Here is a 21,816-nt window from a genome sequence, read left to right as displayed (position 1 = left end):
GGAAGAGAGGGAATTGGAGTAGGTGTGCAATCCTAATCTTCCAGAGAAAACTTTTGTTAGAAAACTAATCAAATGTTTAATAGTGCAATCTATTTTCAGTTTCATCTTGTAATTTTTTATATGTAAGTAATTTTTGTGTTTTTTTTTTTACATTTGTAGATAAATGTATTAATTTTAGATGTTTCAATCTATTCTGAACATCAACCCATACAATTACACAATGCCTTCCCCATCAAAATTATTGTCAAATTTTAAGTGCAAACTTTGAATCAAGAAGTCCAGGAGAATCAAGTCTATGTTACCTGTTGCCCTTATAGAAAAGCTTTAAGAAAAGCAATTAAGGCATACACCTCATACAGGGCACCATGCATCCACCTGATAAAGCAGCTGGCATTCAACGCGTAACCTTTCATTACCAGAACATCTCCATTGGAACCCCAGGCTGAAGTATTCGCCCCCAGCAACTATCACCACTTCCACCCTATTGGCCCTAAAAATACATATAACCCAAGACACATGATGTTCACCCCCAGAAACAACAATTGTTTTTATGCAGATGCAATTGATACTGGTTATTATTTACATAAAATATATTTCAGAATGGTTATATCCTTTTATATAAGGCTGAGAAAGATCTCTTACTGAATGGTTTTAACCAGAGAAAATGTTAACTTCCTATATGAGAAGCCCATCAGTCCTTATCTACGTTTATGTTCTATTTACTCTTCAAATAGGTTAGTATGTTGTAAAAGAGATATTGATTGTGATTTGAATAACCTTAGTTAAATTGCAACTGAACATATTGCTAGTAACTTACAAAATAAATAATCTAGACAAATTAACATTAAATGTTCTGATAGTTTTATTATTTGTTCAATTCAACATAAAAAATGTGACATGCATCAAGATTGCCAAACTTTAAACAGCTTATCCCGGGAAATAATAGAAGATACGAATGAAAAACCTCTGTGAAAGTTATAAATTATAAGATAAGAAGATAATAACAACATTAGTAGAGGTACTAACATAATTGGAATTGAAACTACTTATGAAGCTTCATGCTCAAAACCATTATTAGTTGATATACCCTACAATAATACGACCAAGCAGTGAAGAAGGCGCGATTGTAAGTGGCCTTAGCTGCCTTCATGCTGCAAGTCCACAGGCAAAGTACACTGTTGATGTAGTGCTCTTCTTATGTGGTAATAGTAACCTCTCAAGCTGTGCATTTCTGGGCCTTCTTCTAAATGCAAAACTGGTAACTGGCGTAACAGGTAGGAGAGTGATGAAGTGGGGTGTGATAATGTTGTAGTCAACCACAGATGATCTATATCCTAAAGAAATATGGAGATCCCCATAAAGACACTGTACTGCAGGCATGTGCAAGCATTTGGGCTGGAGACTCTATTTGGCCAGCACTGATAAAATGTTTAACCTCATCTGAAACCACTGCAGTGTGATTCAGTGTCTGATTTGTTAGAAATCTGGCTTGATGGCATTAAATGAATCTACCAATTGATCAAAACCCAGCCAACATGTAAAAACTTACATAATAATTGCTCATGTGAAAGGAGTTAGTAAAAATGCCTCTTTAAATTAGACAATTTATATTAGACCTGCTAAACATCAAGGTCTTCACTTGCCTATCCCCCTAGCAATGAATGGAGACCCTTAGTCATAGCAGGTTTAATAAAGGTATTCTGCAATTAAATGTGTTGCTTCATGGAATACATTAATAGGGCGTTGCTACAAAAGACCAACTCTACAAAAGACCAACGCCTACACAAGACCAACTAGTCGGTTCTACAAAAGACCTACCCTACAAAAGACCAACACCTTCAAAAGACCAACGACTACAAAAAAATCTTAGAGCTGGAAGGTCTATAGCTGCAACTGGTGTAGCATCATATTTGTATTTATCAAATTAATAAATATAATGAATATAATGTATGCTTTAAATCGAGTTTAAGCGACACAATTACAAGAAAAAAATTGAAATTATTTTTCTGTATCAATGTTATCAAATAATGACTTGAAAATCTTCTAAATTTTAAAGAAAAAATCTTCCAATTTTAATGATATCCAATATGGCGATTAAAACACAAGGACAAAATTCAAAACCAAAATTTCTTTCTTAAATAACTTTGTCCACAGGCTGAATTTTAAAATTCCCTCCGACAGTTTGTCCAAAGTCTGTGTTTGCTACGTAACAGAATAGTTTTGAACCCGATACAACCTTGCTTTTAAAAAATTGACCCTTTTGAAGTTGTTGGTCTTATGTAGGTGTTGGTCTTTTGTAGGCGTTGGTCTTTTGTAGGCGTTGGTCTTTTGTAGAGTTGGTCTTTTGTAGGCATTGGTCTTTTGTAGAGTTGGTCTTTTGTAGCAACGCCCATTAATAGATCTTTCTGAGGTATCTAGATTTTCAATACTTTCCATACAGGTAATATTTTATTTATAATTTGTGAATAGATGGAGGCAGTCCTGCTCTGGTACTCAATGCATCTTGGCAGATTTGGGACAGTGCCAGATTAATAAGTCCACTTTGCTCATATGATGCAGAAAAGGGAGAGAATTTTCTATACATGTTTAATTAACTAGCATTTGAAAGTAAGGTGCTGCATTGCAACATGGAAGGTAGAGAATTAGTGTTGGTGAACCGACCTAATAAACTAGGGAAAAATGTTCACCTCCTGAATGAGAAGCCCTCAAATTGTCAACCTGCACCTGCATAAGTTAGATATGGATAGATTAATTCTTAAAGGCCCTGTTATGCTTCAGGGTCTTGATGTGGTCAAGCCACAAAATCCCATGCCTTCACCTCATTCACTAATGTATAAAAATCCATTTTCCAGGTTTTCATCCTTCAATGTTGCAGTTTTAAAGCACTATACCAGTGCCTGGCTTAAACTATGCCATCAACTCAACTGCTCTTGGATCATTCAACACCTTTTTGAGGCACTAGAGCTATTTGCACATTTTACAATGCGTACATTAAGAGAGTTAATCCCTTCATTTCAGAATACATAATCAGTCTTAAAAGCTGGGGTGCAATGTACGCTAAGAGATATAAGTTTTCCGGAATTTTAATGTAGGGAGTAGATTTGAAATCTGCATCAAATTTTACGGATTTTTTATAAAATTCGTTTTTTGTATAATTCTTTATCTAAAAGCGGAAATACATTTTAAGTTAATTAATTTTGACCAATAGGATAGTTGGATTTTAAACTACCTGCGCTCTAATTGGTTGAATGATGTACGACATCCAATCAGAGCGCAGATTTTTTAAATCCACCAATCACGGATGCCAAAATTAATTAACTTAATTTGTATTTCCGCTTTTAGATAAAGAATTATACAAAAAATGAATTTTATAAAAAATCCTTAAAATTTGATGCAGATTTCAAATCTACTCCCTACATTAAAATTCCGGAAAACTTTTATCTCTTAGCGTACATTGCACCCCAGCTCTTAAGACTGATTATGTATTCTGAAATGAAGGGATTAACTCTGAAAGCTGTGCATTTCTGGGCCCTCTTCTGCTTTAGGTGCTCCTCCAACAATTATAGCAATTTGGCTTATCCTCAATGGCAATCACATCAGTGCGCTCTTCTTTTATCTCTGGTCCATAGCTAATTTCCCCCTTTTTATCTAGGTTAACAAGGTGAGAGGGCAACTCATCCAGTAATTTTTTCATAAATTTGTCTTGAACCATCAATCCAGATTTCTTGCATATTGGACACTTAATCATGCTGTAGTGGTTCTAGGTGAGGTAGAAGATTGTATCAGTGCTGGCCACTGTAACTAGAGTGTGTCCAGCCCAATTGCTTATTCCCTTGTTGGATGAAAAAACATGATTTGTTCTAAATGTCAGAAGGTAGTGACTTTATCATGACCAATGGAAGTTGTGTGTTACTTTCATTTCATAAAAAAAATATCTGCTTATTCTCTTTTTAAGTCTTTTATAATTTATTTATAATCTTTACAGTTCTACAAATTTATTATTTTTATCTTTTAATGTGTAAATTAAATCAATATGATTTATGTCATTTAGACTGAAGAGGGTGCAATGTCCATTGAAATATATTTCAATAAACAATGACTAAAAAGTATCAAAGACTTTTTCACTCAGTGAATGTATCATATTATAGTTAAATACCTACAGGAAGGGGGGCGGCAGTGAAATTGAACAACACTTTAAAGTTCTAAAGATCTAAAAAATATTATCTAATACATTTTTTGCACCATTATTCTTTTACTGGAAATTAATCCTTCACAGAACCTATAGAAGAAAGAAACACGGCCATCTAAATTTTTGATGAGGATTTTGTCATGTTCTTTAACCCATTAGTGACGAACCAGCTTTTAACGCCCGGTTCCAGAAAATGCCAAAAAAAACTGGTTTTCAGTTTCAGGATTGAATCATGCTCGCATGAGCCTACCCTTTACTGCGCTGTTTTTCAATTCCCCCCAGAGAGAAGCGTTTCTATCTATTAGGTCGGCCCCAATCTTTCATCAAAAATGGGTGAACCAAAAAAAACAAGGTGATTTAAAATACCCCTTCTAACTTTTTTGTTTATGAAGTAAAGTTAGTGATTTTTTTCGTGAAATTTAAAGTTTATTGGCAACTACATTCATTTGTGAAATCGTTTTATTCAAATTATTATTTTTTATATGATTTTTTTATCGTTTAATTATGTTCTATATAACTCCGGTTCGGCGTGAGTAAAAATACCCGAAAGTTTTATTGCCCGGCTCGGCGTGAGTAAAAATACCCGGTTTTAACTTTTCAACCATTAGATATATTAGATATTTTTTATCATTTATTATTCTCTTCAAATATAAAAATTTCTTTATTTCCCAATGATAAATATAATTGATAGATAGATAAATAAAAGGATCAATAGATAGATAAATAGATAGACTGATATATAGGGATAAGACAATGGCCGATAAATTTATGTAGATTCCCAATGATAATCAACAATTGTTAGATAGATAAATAAAAGGATGGATGGATAGATAGATAGACTGATATATAGGGATAAGACAATGGCCGATAAATTTATGTAGATTCCCAATGATAATCAACAATTGTTAGATAGATAAATAAAAGGATGGATGGACAGATAGATAGATATTAGGCTATAAAAGTTTTCCGGAATTTTGATAAATATATTAGATTTGAAATCTGCATAAAATTTTAAGGAATTTTTATAAAATTCGTTTTTTGTATAATTCTTTATCTATAAGCGCAAATACAAATTAAGTTAAATAATTTTGACATCTGTGATTGGTGGATTGAAAACTATCTGCGCTCTGATTGGAGAAGCTTAAGTGACGTACATCATTCAACCAATTAGAGCGCAGGTAGTTTCCAATCCACCTATCCTATTGGTCAAAATTTATTAACTAAAATTGGATTTGCGCTTTTAAATAATGAATTATATAAAAAACGAATTTTATAAAAAATCCTTAAAATTTTATGCAGATTTCAAATCTATTATATTTATTAAAATTCCGGAAAACTTTTATAGCCTAATAGATATATCTTGGTTTAGACTTTATTACATAAATATTTTTAAGGGGTGGGGGGGGGGGGATATGTTTTTTTCTCTCAAAAAAAACAATACTATTTTAAATTTTGATTATCTTGTCATAGCCCTACAGGATGGGGGCATAACACACGAAAATTCAATTATTATTACTTGTAAATATGATGGTTTTAGGCCATTTTCATTATCTTGTCATCGCCTTCAGGATGGGGGCGTAACTAACCAGTATTCTATGTAAATTTGATGGTTTCAGGCCATTTTGCTTATCTTGACATTTCCCCACAGGATGGGGGCGTAACTAACCAGTATTCTATGCAAATTTGATGGTTTTAGGCCATTTTTGTTATCTTGATATTACTGTATTATTCTATTCTTTTGTTTGTGATATTTTTTAAATACTTTAGGCCAAAGATAGGTAATAAGTCTTTTCTAGTCTTTCCTTTATCAATAAAAATTATATTTTATTATATATATGTCAATTACTGATACTACTAGAATAGTTGCTACTCTATAATTCACTTTGGACGTTCAAAAATTATATTATCAATATCCCTCCCATTATTATCAATACAAATATTATCAAAAGTTTTAAAACTTCCTTGAAATGGGCTTTTTTAACCAAAAACGGCGGCACCTATAGCCAAAATCTTAAATGTGATATAAATTGTTTTGTATGTTAGTTGTAGCTCTATCAATTACATGAGGTTATGTAGCTTTCAATTACGGATTGTATCAAAGTTCTAAAAAGTGTTCATCTCACTTTAGGCGTTTAAAAATTACATTTTTAACTTTTTGGGCCAAAAAACCGGGTATTTAGGTCGCAAACGGGCTTTAATGCCGGGGGAAAGCACCAAAAAACGCCAAAAACGGTTATTAATGCCGAAAGGTTTTTTTACTCGCGCCGAACCGGGTTTTATTGCAACTTTCCTGTGCACGCCACTAGAGCAAAACAAAAAAATTGGAATTCTGTTTTTACCATTATAAAGCTTCCCTGAGATTTTCAGCTCGATCGGTCCATAAAAGTGGCGCTCGGCACTAATGGGTTAAGCAGAAACTATTTTCTTTCAAGGACTACCAAGATTCACCATGTGTGGATTTTGTCCACATGCCTGAAACCTTCAGCAGAGGCATGCTTGCTTTTGATATTTTTTTTCATTGTGTCATCCTGCTAGAATATATATGGCTAAAGAGTGGAAAAGGAGCATTTGAGGTCTGCCAGTTTCAGAGAATCTAAGATATCTTGGCTGGAAGATTAGGTGTCTAAGTTAAAATTAAAGATATTGTAGCGCATAGAATCTTTTATATGTATTAACGTCTTAATTTAGAAAAAAGTCAATTCCAGAGATCTTAAGTGTTCATAGTGTTGTTGTGACCTGATAGTGACCTGTGATTCCCTGGTGTTGCTATGTACTCCATTCACACTCTAAACAGGTGTTTTATGCCTGGCTTTCATCAATTTTCAATCTATTTTTGTGAATAATCTATGTAATTTTAAATTTTAATTAAGGAAAGAAAAAACTTTATGTTATATAATAGGTATTTTTACACATTTTATCAAAAAATTAATTTTCCAACTTTTTGCACTCTAAACAGAACCAGTTTTCCCTTCTTTACATTTTATTCAACACGTGATTCAAATACCATATTCCGTTTTGTTCTACACAAGTAAACAGTGTGTTCACAATACAGTGAATTTAGTTTATAGTAATATTATATTTAAATTGTATTTGTTTGTCTTTAGATTAATTTTACTTCATTTCTCCTAGATTTTGCTTATTAAATACTTATTTTAGTTTTTTTGATAAAGAGGGAGGGTTAAATTAATCAATTTATGTTTTATAAAGGATGTTTGAATCACACTCTGTTGACCAGCTAAGCTATGGAGGCCTTCCTGAACATGATTACAGCCTAAAGGACCAATTTTTGGGTTAGGAAGATAGTAAATTGTTAGCTTAGTTAAGTATTAGTGTAGGCCTTTCTGTCATGAAATACACATTTACAGTCATTAAGTTTTATGAACTCCTATTTAAAGTGAATTTGATAAGAAAAAAAGGATCAATTAAAAAAAATATTGATCAAAGCAGTTTGTGCATCTAGCAATACTATATTTTTTGGTTTGAAGTAACACCTTGAATATTTTGGTGTAGTGAAGTAATTCTCTTAATTTTATGGTTGAGTAGTAGATCCTTAATATCTGATTTTATTACTTGGTCTAATTTTATCTAAATTATTTGTATTTATTAGCATTTCTTTTGCCTTTAGCAAATTTAGTGTTAATAGATCTTTTAATTTGTCTAAAAACTGACCAAGTACACTGCTTGATTAAACTACTTTACCTTATTATTATACATACTTATTTCAGGAAAACAACTGTTATACCAACTGGTCTTACTACAAAGCTGAATAGTTTTTTTTTTGTCATTTGCTTATTAATTTGTTTACTATATTTTGTAATCTAATAATTTTTGGAATATATTATTTATAAAGTCATGAATTGTTTATTAATTAAATAATAGTAAATTGATTTGAACTCTTGGTTATAAAGCTACTCTATTTTACTTTGTTTTGATTCTCTTTTATGCTTTCTTTCATAACAGCCCATGAAACATGAACATTAAACTAACATCATGGAAGTATTGTTAATAATGAACCAATCATTTCATCTATCAAAGTGCAAGGGATATACAGACCAACCACTTCACATCTTCATGAGGTGTTCCATGCTCTCAAATTTATCAATCAAGATGTCAATGATAATGATAAGAAGATTGAAGATAATTGGATATGAAACTACTCATGTTGCTAACAATCCTCCAAAATGAGGGCTGGTAAGATTGGCCAAACTCTTGAAGAATTAATATAGCAGAAGCTGTGGACATTATTAGAAGATCCAGAAACTTTGTTCTTGATCTTCTTTCAAGAGTTAGATTTTTTGTTTATAATTCAAAACTTACTTTTGATTAGGTAGAAATTCATAGTGTGCAATTGTTTCTGTTTTCTTTCTTTTTAATATTAAGCTTTAACTCAAATTATTATTTTTTTTCAGTGAATTCAAACCATTGGAGAGAAGCTTACACTTCCCTAGACAGAAATCTAAATATCAGAAAGAAATTTGACATAAAGTTACTATGGATTCTGATACTATTGTGTTTGCTGTAAAGGATAAATAATTTGATGTATACGATTTGAAAAGACTTGCTATTCCTATTTTAATAAAGTAATAATCATTGCTATATTAAATACTTTTTGAAGCTTACCTAATTCCAAATTCTACAAGGAAAATGATTCTATGAGCAAAAGTTCCCATGCCGGGACAATCAGATGTCAAAAGGGTTGAAGGTAACATTAAATGCAACAGATGTAATGAACAGTATTCAGTTGATTGTCTGGTACATCATGCTAAGAATTTCCTCTACCCTGCATTTTAGTCATTCATTCAGCCTATTTGATTGTATTTTACCTACTAGTGGGAAGGGAAACGGCATTGTTAAATATTTAGGTTATGCTATAAATTAAATATTTATAACCCAAATGTTTAAATGGTTAAGTTGGCATTACAATGATTCTTAATTTTTATATTAAATTTTGCATGACACAGGCTTTTCATTATGACTTGCTTAAGTGATAATAAAACACTTATAGAAAATGGTGTAAACCTGTACATATCATGCCCAAGATCAAGCCTGCTGAGGAACCCAACTATAATATTGATACAAGTAAGGTGCTGCACTACAATGTGGAAGAGAGGGAATTGAAGGTGGTGTGCAGTCCTAATCTTCCAGAGAAAACTTTTGTTAGAAAACTAATCAATAGTTTATTAGTGCAATTTATTTATTCTGAATTTATTTTAGTTTCTTCTTGTATTTTTTCATGTATGTAAGTGATTTGTGTGTTTTTTTACCTGTGTAAATGAATGTATTAATTATTAATATTCCAATCCATAAAATTTCACAATGCCTTCCCCATCAAAATCATGGTCAAACAGTAAGCATAAACTTGGAATCAAGAAGTCCAAGAGAACCAAGTCTCCATGTACCTGTTGCCCTTATTGTAAAGCTCTAAGAAGAGTAACTATGGAAAACTCCTACAGGGCACCATGCATCCACCTGATAAAGCAGCCGTCTTCAACCTGGATTTTAGACCTACCCACTCCATGGGACCCATAACCTTTCATTACGAGGATACCCTCATTGGGACCACCCTGCTAGCATATTCACCAACAGTTAATGTTCTGCCCCTAGCAATTTCACCACTTCCACCCTACTACCCCTATAAATTCATCTATCCTAAGACACATGATGTCCACCCCAAGAAACAACTTTAACACATGAAGAAATTTAAATACTGAGTCCTATGTTTAGATATTTACTCAATTACCTTTTTTACTTATTCGCCCTATCTATTTATCTATGTTTAAAAAGAATTATATTTATGAAAATTAAAACTTAAAAAAAAAAAATGATTGTTCTTTAATCAACAGTCATCTTATTGATTTCCAGACATTTTGCAGTGTAACACTGCAACAAGTAAATAGCATGGGTAAATGGAGACCCTGTCATAACAAAATTAATAAGGTTGTTCTGTGATAAAATGTGTTGCATCATGGAATAAGTTCTTAGATCTTTCTTGGATTTCTATACTTTTCATACAGGTAAAATTTTAAATAATTTGTGTTTTCCCTCAAAGATTAGATGGAGGCATTCTGGTACTCCATGCACCTAGGCAGATTTGGGAGACAGTGCCAGAAATTAAAATGGAGCACCAGTTGACAGAACTTTGCAAGGAAATGCTGGAGGCTTTACCCACGGAGAGACCCTAAAATTGGCCATTTATGGAGTGTTTTTGATGGTAAGAACAAGCAGGAATTGAGGCATCACTATCTTAAATTGCTTAAACTAATTTGATTATTTGTATTTATATATGCTACTATGTTCATGTTGATTTTATTGTTTTAATAATTGTTATTTATTATGTTTAATTCTACAATTCTTTTTAATTTACATAGTGATGAATTGGAATTCAAGCCAGTGATTCTTTTTGAAAATAATTATTTTCAAAACTCAACTTAAGCCCCGGTGATAGGAATGCTTGAAAGTTTTGTTCAATGTTATGTGATTATCTTATCAGACTAAATCGATGTAGATTTGAGCGCGGTGAACCATTTTTAACTATACCTGATATTAGTTATCAATTTCAGTCTTTTTGAAGGGGCAAAAAAAAGTTTTAAGATTTACGTATGCCTGATTCTAGTAATCGTTTCATAAACAAGAATTCAATCCAATCTCGTTCTCAAACTGCTTCATAACAAAACCACCAAGGCCAAAAGATAGTTACTAATGAAGGTCAAATTTGCCAACATAATAATGAAGGTTCTTGTATACGACTTCAGTTGGTAAGTGGTAAGAAATGCTGGGGCTTAAACATTCAACAGGGTAAAAATAAAGTGAAGTTAGATATATTTTTCTACTGCAAATTAAAATAAATTCTAGCCAATTCATTTCATATTTTATTTTAAATATATAATAAGAAAAGTAATAAATTAGTATAATTCTTAAGATATTTTATTTAGTAAGTATATTAAATGTACTTCTTCAATTAAAGATTTAGTATTTAATAAAATATCTTTATTTCAGTTTTATTTATAAAGATGTCACTCCCTCGTCTCCCTAAGGAGTTTTTTGATTATTTTCTTTCATTTTATAAAATCTAACATAAAATTATGTGGGTTTATAATTAAAAAAAAATTGGGGGGGGGAAGAATTTTTATTTTTTTGGGGGGGAGGGTATTTTTATTTTTAGGGGGGTTGGGGGTGTCCCACCCCCCAAGAAAATAGTTAAAAACCTTCCCGGGACCTATGAAAAGCTACCCTGTAAAGGAGAATCTGAATGGTTCAGCGGTTAGCAAGATCCTTTGCTACAAACAAACAGACAGACAGACATCGTTCTACTATGTATTATAGATAATTATATGTTAGTTTGTATTTTTAATGACAAAGAAATAAGCAAGTCGTATATATAAGCCTGGATATCAGTAAACATTACATTCATTGGTATTTGAAATTGGGAAAAACAGTTTTCTGGAACATCACGGGTAAAACATCATGGTTCATAATTCTATAACATAATATTATCAGTATTATTTTAAACAATATAAACAATTTACCTTTATAAACAAATCTTACTTTTGATTCTCTCCATTTCAATAAATAACTGTCCCCGTAACTCTGACGCTAACTTACACTATTGAACATGGTGTGTCCTTTCACTACCTAATAATGAGTTGCATAAAATCCCAATAAAGTAGGTTGGATGAACAACAACAATGGGTGGAAGTTCCCCATTGTAAAAAAGGAGCTTTACTATAGAAATAGCTATAAGAGATTTTAGTACTATACGTAAATTAAACACATCGCACTTGTATTTACTAATAAACAATTACTGAGTATGAAGCGTACAGAAACAAGCTTTTATAACCTTTGGATTTACTTGTATTTACATTTTAATACCTATTCCAGCATCTATACACTCTATTCTGGTGTAGTGATCAGTTGTGCTAAACACTTGTTCATTGGTTCTTGTTCATGACTCTTTACGCCTGTACATTTGCAGAGGGAATGAACTTGCACACACCCTCCATGCTGAGCTTAGATACTTCCTTGGTTGCGTCAAAATCTGGAAAATTCTGAGGTAACAGCAGAACATAAAAGGACTTGATACAATTTCTTAAGCATACAAATAAGCATATCATGGGTGTACAATCTGTAAACATTTGGAAGCTTATCAAAGCTATGATGATGGAAAGGTGAGCTTGATAGAATTTCCTCCTGGCAGACTAGACCACCGATGAACACCCAGTTCATCAATTGAACTGACCAAGAATACTTAACCCTAATGCCTGAATAACAAAATATTTCATGAAGGTTAATAGTATATGGCTTCACTGGCTTGCCGTTAGCTACAGATATTTTCCATTGATGTGGTAGAGTCAATTGCAGACAGCATGCTGGCCTCACAGGATTTGTAATCTGGCCCATACAATTTAGAAGAAATGCTGCAGCAAGTCAACTTGGTCAAACAACACTAAACACAATGCCTTGTATTATGCCTAAGATATACGTACATTAGTACACAGAATAGTGGTCAATAACAATCTATTCTTTTCAACCATTTGTCAAAGATACCAGGTCTGGAAGAGGATATTAATATAGTTATCACTTACCTAGTCACTTTTTAAAAAATTTTCCATCATGGGAAAATAAAGACCCTGACGCGTAGCAGGTTTATTATTTATTGGCTGATTAGGATGCATTTCTACAGGGAACTCTGGTAGAGCTCTATGCATTTAGGCAGATTTGGGAGGGAAATTACTAATAGACAACGGTAAGGTGCTTCACTGCAACATGGAAGAGAGATGATTGGAATTGGAGGTCAGACTTAATCAACTAGGAAAAAATGTTCACTTCGCGGATGAGAAGCCCATAAGTCTTCATCCTGGTCAACAGTTAGAAATGAATAAATTTAATCTACATGAGGAATTACCTACTCTTGAACACATCAGTTAAGATGTTAATGATACTTGTAATTATAAATGTACAAGAATTATATTATTAAAGACATGACAAATATAATTGTAATAAAAAACTACCTATGTAGGAAACTAACATCCAACAATAGAATCTGCAGGGGATTTAACACAGCTAGCTAAAGCCAGGTACAGGTATACCTAAACCACAATACCTTCCTAGAACACCCCTGCTAGTTAGTTTCTTTGGTATGCTCAGGTAAACCTGTACCTGGCTTAAGCTAGCTGTGTTAAACTGTGCTAACATGAGAATGTGAATGGAAGATACTCTCTTGTAGTGCATGAAGACCTGTCAGGTTATCCTTGTTGTTATGCCTCCTCCTAATCCATTTAATAATGGACCTACTAAGCATCAGGGTCTTCATGTGGCCAAGCCACAATTCACCATGCCTCCACCTCATTCACTAATGTATAATATATAATATCCCTTTTCCAGGTTATCATCCTTTGATGTTGCAGTTTTAAAGCATCATAGCTGTGCCTGGCTTAAACCCTGCCATCCAACTGCTCTTGGATCATTCAACACCTCTCTGAGGATCTAGAGCTATTGGCATATGTTATAATAAAAAATCAAGTGTTCTATACATCCATTGCACCCCAGCTCTTAAGACTGATTATGTATTCTGTTGTGAAGGGATTAACCTCTCATAGCTGTGCATTTCTGGGCCCTCTTCTGCCTGCTTAACTGGTAAATGATATCACACATTATTCTTTGCTTTAGGTGCTCATCAAACAATTACAGCAATTAGGCTCATCCTCATTGGTAATTTCATCAGTGGGCTCATCTTTTATCTCTGGTCCATAGCTTAATTCCCCCTTTTTATCTAGGTAAACAAGATGAGAGGGCAACTCATCCAGTAATTTTTTCGTAAATTCATCTTGAATCACTAAGCCAGATTTCTTGCATATTGGACACTGAATCATGCAGTAGTGGTTCCTGGTGAGGTTGAAAATTGCTTCAGTGCTGACCACTCTTAGTCTCCAGCCCAATTGCTTAGTCCCTTGTTGGATGAAGAGAACATGATTTGTTCTTTTTGTCAGAAAGTAGTGACTTTATCATAACCATTGGAAGATTTTTTAGTGGCAACTTAAAGATTCTTTAAGTGTTACTTTCATTTCATTAAAAAAATATCTGCTTATTCTCTTTTTATGTCTTTTATAATTTATTTATAATCTTTATAGTTCTACAAATTTATTTATTTTTATCTTTTAATGTGTAAATTAATTTAATATGATTTATGTAGTTCAGACTGAAGAGGGTGCAATGTCCATTGAAATATATTTCAATAAACAATGACTATCAAGTATCAAAGACTGTTTCACTCAGTGAATTTATCATATCATAATTATCTTTAAATATCTACAGGAATGGGGGGGGTTAGTGAAATTTTCACACACTTTAAAATCCTAAAGATCTAAGACAATATTATCTAATACATTTTTTGCACCATTATTCTTTTACTGGAAATTAATCCTTAACAGAACCTATAGAAGAAAGAAACACGGCCATCCAAATTTTTGATGAGGATTATGTCATGTTTTTTAAGCAGGAACTATTTTCTTTCAAGGACTACCAAGATTCACCATATGTGGATTTTGTCCACATGCCTGAAACCTTTTGTAGAGGCATGCTTGCTTTTGATATTTTTTTTCATTGTGTCATCCTGCTAGGAAATATATGGCTAAAGAGTGGAAAGGAGCATTTGAGGTCTCCCAGTTTCAGAGAATCTAAGACATCTTGGCTGGAAGATTAGGTGTCTAAATTAAAATTAAAGATATTGTAGCGCATAGAATCTTTTATATGAAATAACGTCTTAATTTAGAAAAAAAGCAACTCCAGAGATCTTAAGTGTTCATAGTGTTGTTGTGACCTGATAGTGACCTGTGATTTCCTGGTGTTGTTCTGTACTCCATTCACACTCTAGACAGGTGTTTTATAATTAGCAAGAAATGCCTGGCTTTTAACAATTTTCAATCTATTTATATGAATAATCTTTGTAATTTTAAATTTTAATTAAGGAAAGAAAAAACTTTATGTTAAATAGTAGGTATTTTGGCAGCATCCTAGTTTAGGAGTGGAGATACCCGGTATCATGAAAATTAAACCCCCCCCCGGGGGTATGCATCTATTTTGACACCCGGTATGCATCAATTTTGACCCGGTATATATTAATTTGGTCACCCCAATTTTTTTTGCTTAAAACAGACAAATGGGTAATGAACAATACATAGTGGGTCAAAAATAAAGCATACAGGGTACAAAATTAAAGATAGGGGGTAAAAAGATGAAGGGTCAAACATATACCCCCCCCCCCCCCGGTATGCATCAATTTTGACCCGGTATATATTAATTCGGTCACCTCAACTTTTTTGCTTAAAACAGACAAATGGGTAATGTACAATGGATAGTGGGTCAAAATTATAGCATACAGGGTATAAAATGACAGATACGGGGTAAAAAGATAAAGGGTCAAACATGTAGCCCCCCCCCCCCCCCCCCGATATGCAACAATTTGGACACCCGGTAAATGTCAAAATGGATACCCCCCCCCCCCCCCCCTTTAATCCTAGTGTCCATTGAGGTCGTTCCGCGCTCGAATTTCCTCTGGACTGAGATTCATCTTTAACCCCAATTCTATTTCAAAGAGGGGAAAGGGTTGAATGAAAAGGTGATATTCTATTCATAAGGAGGTATATAGTTAGACAACTGCCACTATCCATATGTTGTTTTGTATTAAACTGACTTTATTGTATAATAAAATTGTTTTCTAATATGTGTGTGGTGTAGAATATGTCATTTTTTTTACCTAACATTGATGAAAGTTTGTAGGTTTGTGCCTTGTTTTATTTAAAAATTGAGACTCCTAGTGGGAGATTTTGTTACTAATATATAGGGCCTGAAATTTGGCCTGGAATAGCTGAGGCTTCATCCTCAATGGAGTTATGAGATGATTAGACTGCTCAATAAAATGGACCATCTCCTTCCCTTGTCATGTGATGGACACAAAAGAGGCAAGCTATTTGCAATAAAGCAAAAAAACTGGGGTGACCAAATTGATACATACCGGGTCCAAATTGATGCATACGGGGTGTCCAAATTGATGCATACAGGGTGTCAAAATAGATGCATACCAGGGGGGGGGGGGGGGGGTAAATGTTTGACCATCTATCTTAATTTTGTTGGTGTCATAGGAAAATGTTATTATAAAACTTTGGGGACTAGTGTAATAAACAGCCAATTGTCCCTCTCTCTCTATTTCTACTGGTGCAATTAATTCTTATATTAAAGTAACAGGATGTCTAACTGTCTTTCTTTTTCTCAGAGAGAGATGAGACAACGGATTGTTTATTACATTTGTCCCCAAAGTTTTTTTAATAATGTTTATAAGACTTTTGGGGACCTGAGAGAATTTTGTTTGGTTGGTTTATATTAAGTTGAGTTTTCAAAGTTTAAACCACTAATCGTAATCTAAAGAAGGGTTAATTTTGTGAATCATGTACATTAATTTATTTTACATTGTCTTATCCCTTTATATACCTACTTTTTTTCTATGCAAGGATCAGCGGACCAATTTGGTTTCTTTAATTCATTGAAGCTTTGGGTTGGTTTTGAGTATTTTTAAAAGCGAAGCTTTTCTATAATTAGGGTCGGTCCGTCCGTCTGTCCATGCGTCCGTCACGGATAGCTTTTTTCGTTAATTTAGACATGTTAGAATTGTCCTATTGATTTCAAATTTTGCATGGTGATTCCTTGAGTAGTTAGGTATGATTTAGAAAGCGTAGCAACTCTATAATCATTACCAAAATGTCCGTACGTCCATTATAAACATGTTGATTTTTTTTACTTTTTTAAATATCTTTTTCCGTTAATTTAGGCATGTTAGAATTGTCCTATCGATTTCAAATTTTGCATGGTGATTCCTGTAATAGTTAGGTACTAGTTAGAAAGCGTAGCAACTCTATAATCATTACCAGAATGTCCGTACGTCCATTTTAAACATGTTAATTTTTTTACATTTTTAACAACAAATTTGTATGTGACCTAATTATCCGATTGGTCTGATTTTTGGTATACTGATTCCTGGAACAACAAAGTACAATATTATAAGCGAAGCAACTCTATAATCAAGTCCTAAAAATGTAAGTATGTCCATAATCATTATCCTGTATCAAGCAGTTTTTCAACAAATTTACTAACAATTTTGCTTTGACTCTTATACATTCGCATTCTGATTATTCAGTTCTGACATTATACAAGTGTTAATGTCAGTTTGTCCTACCGTTTCAGAGCTTCGCTTTTATGGATGTTGTCATCCTTGTTTAAAAACAATTTCTATAAAAGTACCAAAAGTTTTTGAATACAAAAATAAGGGAGTATGTATTTAAAACTTTGGGCACTAGTATAATTAACAGTCCAATATCCCCTCCCTCCCTGTTTATAATACTGATAACCAGTGGACCTATAAGGTTTTTTATTCAATAAAGATTTTTCTCGTATTCATTCGAATCCGGTGGATATGAACCGGTTCTCATCAATACGGAAAAACTATGTCTAGCATTGTATTATATCCAGTTTTCTACGAATATAGAAATGTACAATCATAAGATTAAAACTAGTTTTTTTTAGTTAAAACCAGTTTTTTTTAGCCGGTGCCTTCGGCACCACGGGGCTAAAAAAACTAGTTTTAATCTTATAATTGTACATTCTATATCCGCGGAAAGCCATTTATAATGGATCTTGATAACCGCTGAACCGATATCCTTCTCCTTTACAGTGTAGCTTCTCATAGGTCCTGGGAAGGTTCATAACAAAACATAACATAATAACATAATAAAAAAATACACATATCCTCCCCCCCTCCAAAAAAAAATTTTACTTTATCTTTTTAATTTATAATAAACTAGCGACTTCGCCTCTAAGGGCTCTTGAGATGGATAGGGAATTGACCCTCCCCCCGATTTGAATTTTAGTTTTAAAAAGATGAAGTTGGAAAATAAAATGGTTTTTTTTTTAAGAGTGGTGCGTGGTACCCTTACACAAAATAGTTGTAAACCTTCCCAGGACCTATGAGAAGCTACACTGTAAATGAGAACTATAACGGTTCAGTGGTTATCAAGATCCTTCGGTACACCTAGACATACACAAATCCTTACTTTTTATATAAATAAGAAATGATTATCTAAATTCTTTAATTAAAAAAAACAAATTGGTCCACCGGTTATCATGATTTTGTATATCCGTATCATAAACAGGGAGGGAGGGGACATTGGACTGTAAATTAAACTGGTGCCCAAAGTTTTAGATACATACTCCTTTATTTATGTGCTCAAAAAACTTTTATTAGACGAAGCCCAATCTTTCCTACTTTCGATTCCTATGACGTCATAAAAATGAGGGAGATGAGAGGAGAAGTAGGAAAGAAAACCCTTAAAAAGAGGTGGATAATCTCTCATTTTTATGACGTCACAGGAATCAAAAGTAGGACAGATTGGGCTTTGTCCTTTTTATTATATTCTAATTGGTTGGTTAGCAGTAATGAAACACATATTTCAACCAAAAGGGATCATTTTGTTTATTATTATAAGGGATGTACATCAATTTTTCTTATACTAGCGGCCACGCCCCTAGAGGCCTCTCCCCCAAAATAGTTAAAAACCTTCCCGGGACCTATGAGTAGCGGCCCTGTTAAGGAGAACCCGATCGGTTCAGCAAGATCCTTTGGTACAGACAGACAAACAAACAAACAGACATCCTCTTTATGATAAGGTTTATCTAATCCCTTTAAATAAAAGTAAAATAATTTTATTTCAATAGGACTATTCAATCATCAAATATCGGGACTTTGGTACCCAAAATTATATAACAAGGTTAGTAAAAAACTTTGGGTACTCTTGTTAAATTTTCATTGGTTGATTCTTTTAAGTATCTGATATTAGTGTCTAAACTAACCAACCAATAATTTACATCTACAGAAGATATTATTTTTGTCTATCATCAATGGGTACGTACATCAATTTACTGTCCAAAGTTTTAAATCCCGGACTTTGGACTCTAAATTATACTGGTACCCAAAATTATATAACAACAAAAAACTTTGAGTACTCTTAAATTATTAATAGTTATCCAAATTTTTCACCCAATAATTTTCATCTACACAAGGGGTAATTTTGTCTTTCATCAATGGGTACGAACATCAATTTAACGGCCATTGTCTTATCCCTTTAGATCCATTAGTAAATCTTTATCATATACACACATACATAGACACACACACACACGCACACTCACACACACAAACACACACACACAAACACACACACACACTCAAACAATCTTTATCAAATATCTTTATTGGATAAACAAAATTAAAAACAAGGATGACAACATCCATAAGTAGCGAAGCACAAAAATCTTTTTTTTGACGGGTGGTGATGTAAAAAATCAGGATAGGGAGGGGGGGATACCGGGTATGTCCACTCCTAAACTAGGATTATCCCTTTCTTTTTTTTTACAAGTTTAAATACAATTCTTTTAACTTTTTTTTAGGAAACTTTTATATATTTCTTTAAAATCCAGTATTTAGAGTAAGTCCTGTATGAGACTAGGTGTAAAGATATCAGTTATAAAACTTTGGGTACCAGGTGTAGTTTACAGTGAAATGTTTACTAATGGTTATAAAACTTTGGGTACCAAGTGTAATATACAGTCCAATGTTTACAAATTGTTATAATACTTTGGGTTCCCAATGTAATTTAAAGTTCAATGTTTACTATTGGTTATAAAACTATGGGTACCAAATATAACTTACAGTCCAATGGTTACTAATGGTTATAAAAGTTTGGGTACCAATTAGTCCTGTTAATATAATTAGCCTTATTCATTACAGGTTTATTAATTGAGAGAAAATTGTCTGTAATATGATGCATTTCAGTATAGCTGAGAACCGATTCTAATCTAGCGGATATTTATCGGTTGCGAAGCCATTTTTAACGTTAACTTTTCTTGCAAAAAAAAAACACTTAAAATAAAGATAGGAGTCTGAAAATTTTTGTGTAGATTCCTTAAACAAATTAGAATCGCCGCTCTTTTATGCTTTGTGCTCGATTTTTAACTTTAAAACCCTTTAATTATGCGATGTTTGTCCATAGGTTATTTACGTTTAAATTTCGTATCAATTAAATTTCAACAAAATTAACATTAACTTTTTTTGCAAAAAAAAACAATTAAAATAAAGATAGGAGTCTGAAAATTTTTGTGTAGATTCCTCAAACAAATGAAAATCGCCGCTATGTTATGCTTTGTGCTCGATTTTTAACTTTAAAATCCTTTAATTATGCGATGTTTGTCCGTAGGTACTAAATGACACAAAAAATATCTCCTCAAATCACGATCCCCCTTTGAATGGCCCTTACTCGGTAGTTTTTCATCGTAAATCAATGAAATTTTAAACATACTTAGTTTAAGTAGTTTCTAGTACACACAAAAATTTTTATTAATATCGAAGCAATACGAAAAAAGTTATCGCTTTCGTAAAAAAGGCACTAAAAACGATAAGAAAACAGCATTATAAACTCTCTCAAAACTGGTTTTTATCTGTACCTATTAAATTAGCTTAAAAATAGCATTAAATTTGACGATTTTAACGTTAAAACAACGTTGAAAACAGCAAAAAAGGCCGTTATTCTATAGCCATTACATTACTTTAAAAGTATAGTCAAAAAAATGTTAAAAATCACGTTTTTTTATTCACCTATTGGTCTGTATTAATTCTCTATCTAGGGACTTACATCTATTGGGAGTAAAATCAAGAAAAAGTTAAAATATTTGTTTAGTTTAAAAATTCACACATAGATGTCTCCAAGTTTTAAGGAAACTTAGACTTGCCAAATTACAATATGACCATACAGGCATTAAAAACACATAACAAACACCTTTAAACAAAGGTTAAACTATTTTATCCTATACTTTTATCATTTTAATCATCTTTTATATGTGATCAGAGCCTCCTGCTACTTCTATCTAGTCCTTAACAAGGTATTAACCACTCGTAACCAACCCTTTCCCCTCTTTAAAATAGAATTGGGGTCAAAGATGATTATTAGTCTAGAGGAAATTCGCGCGAGGAATGACCTCAATAGACTTGACCCCCCCCCCCCTGTATGTGTCAGTTTTGACACCCAGTACATGTCCAAACGGACACCCCCCTACATATTGATATATAGGGGGGTGTCCATTTTGACATTTACCGGGGGTCAAAAATAACGCATACGGGGGTATCCATTTTGATACACACCGGGTGTCAAAATAGATGCATACCCCCGGGGGGGGGTTTAATTTTCATGATACCGGGTATGTCCACTCCTAAACTAGGATTATCCCAGGTATTTTTACACATTTTATCAAAAAATTTATTTTCCGACTTTTTGTACTCTAAACAGAACCGGTTTTCCCTTGTTTACGTTGTTTCAACGTGCAATTCACATACCATATTCCATTGCGTTCTACACGAGTAAACAGTGTGTTCACAATACAGTGAATTTAGTTTATAGTAATATTATATTTAAATTGTTTTTGTTTGTCTTTAGATTAATTTTACTTCATTTCTCCTAGTTTTTGCTTATTAAATACTTATTTTAGTTTTTTTTTGATAAGGAGGGAGGGTTATATTAATCAATTTATGT

Source organism: Acartia tonsa, chromosome 7, assembly GCF_053477335.1.
Source record: "Acartia tonsa isolate MP-2025a chromosome 7, ASM5347733v1, whole genome shotgun sequence".
In the NCBI taxonomy this organism is placed as follows: domain Eukaryota; kingdom Metazoa; phylum Arthropoda; class Copepoda; order Calanoida; family Acartiidae; genus Acartia; species Acartia tonsa.
This window is presented reverse-complemented; position numbering follows the sequence as displayed.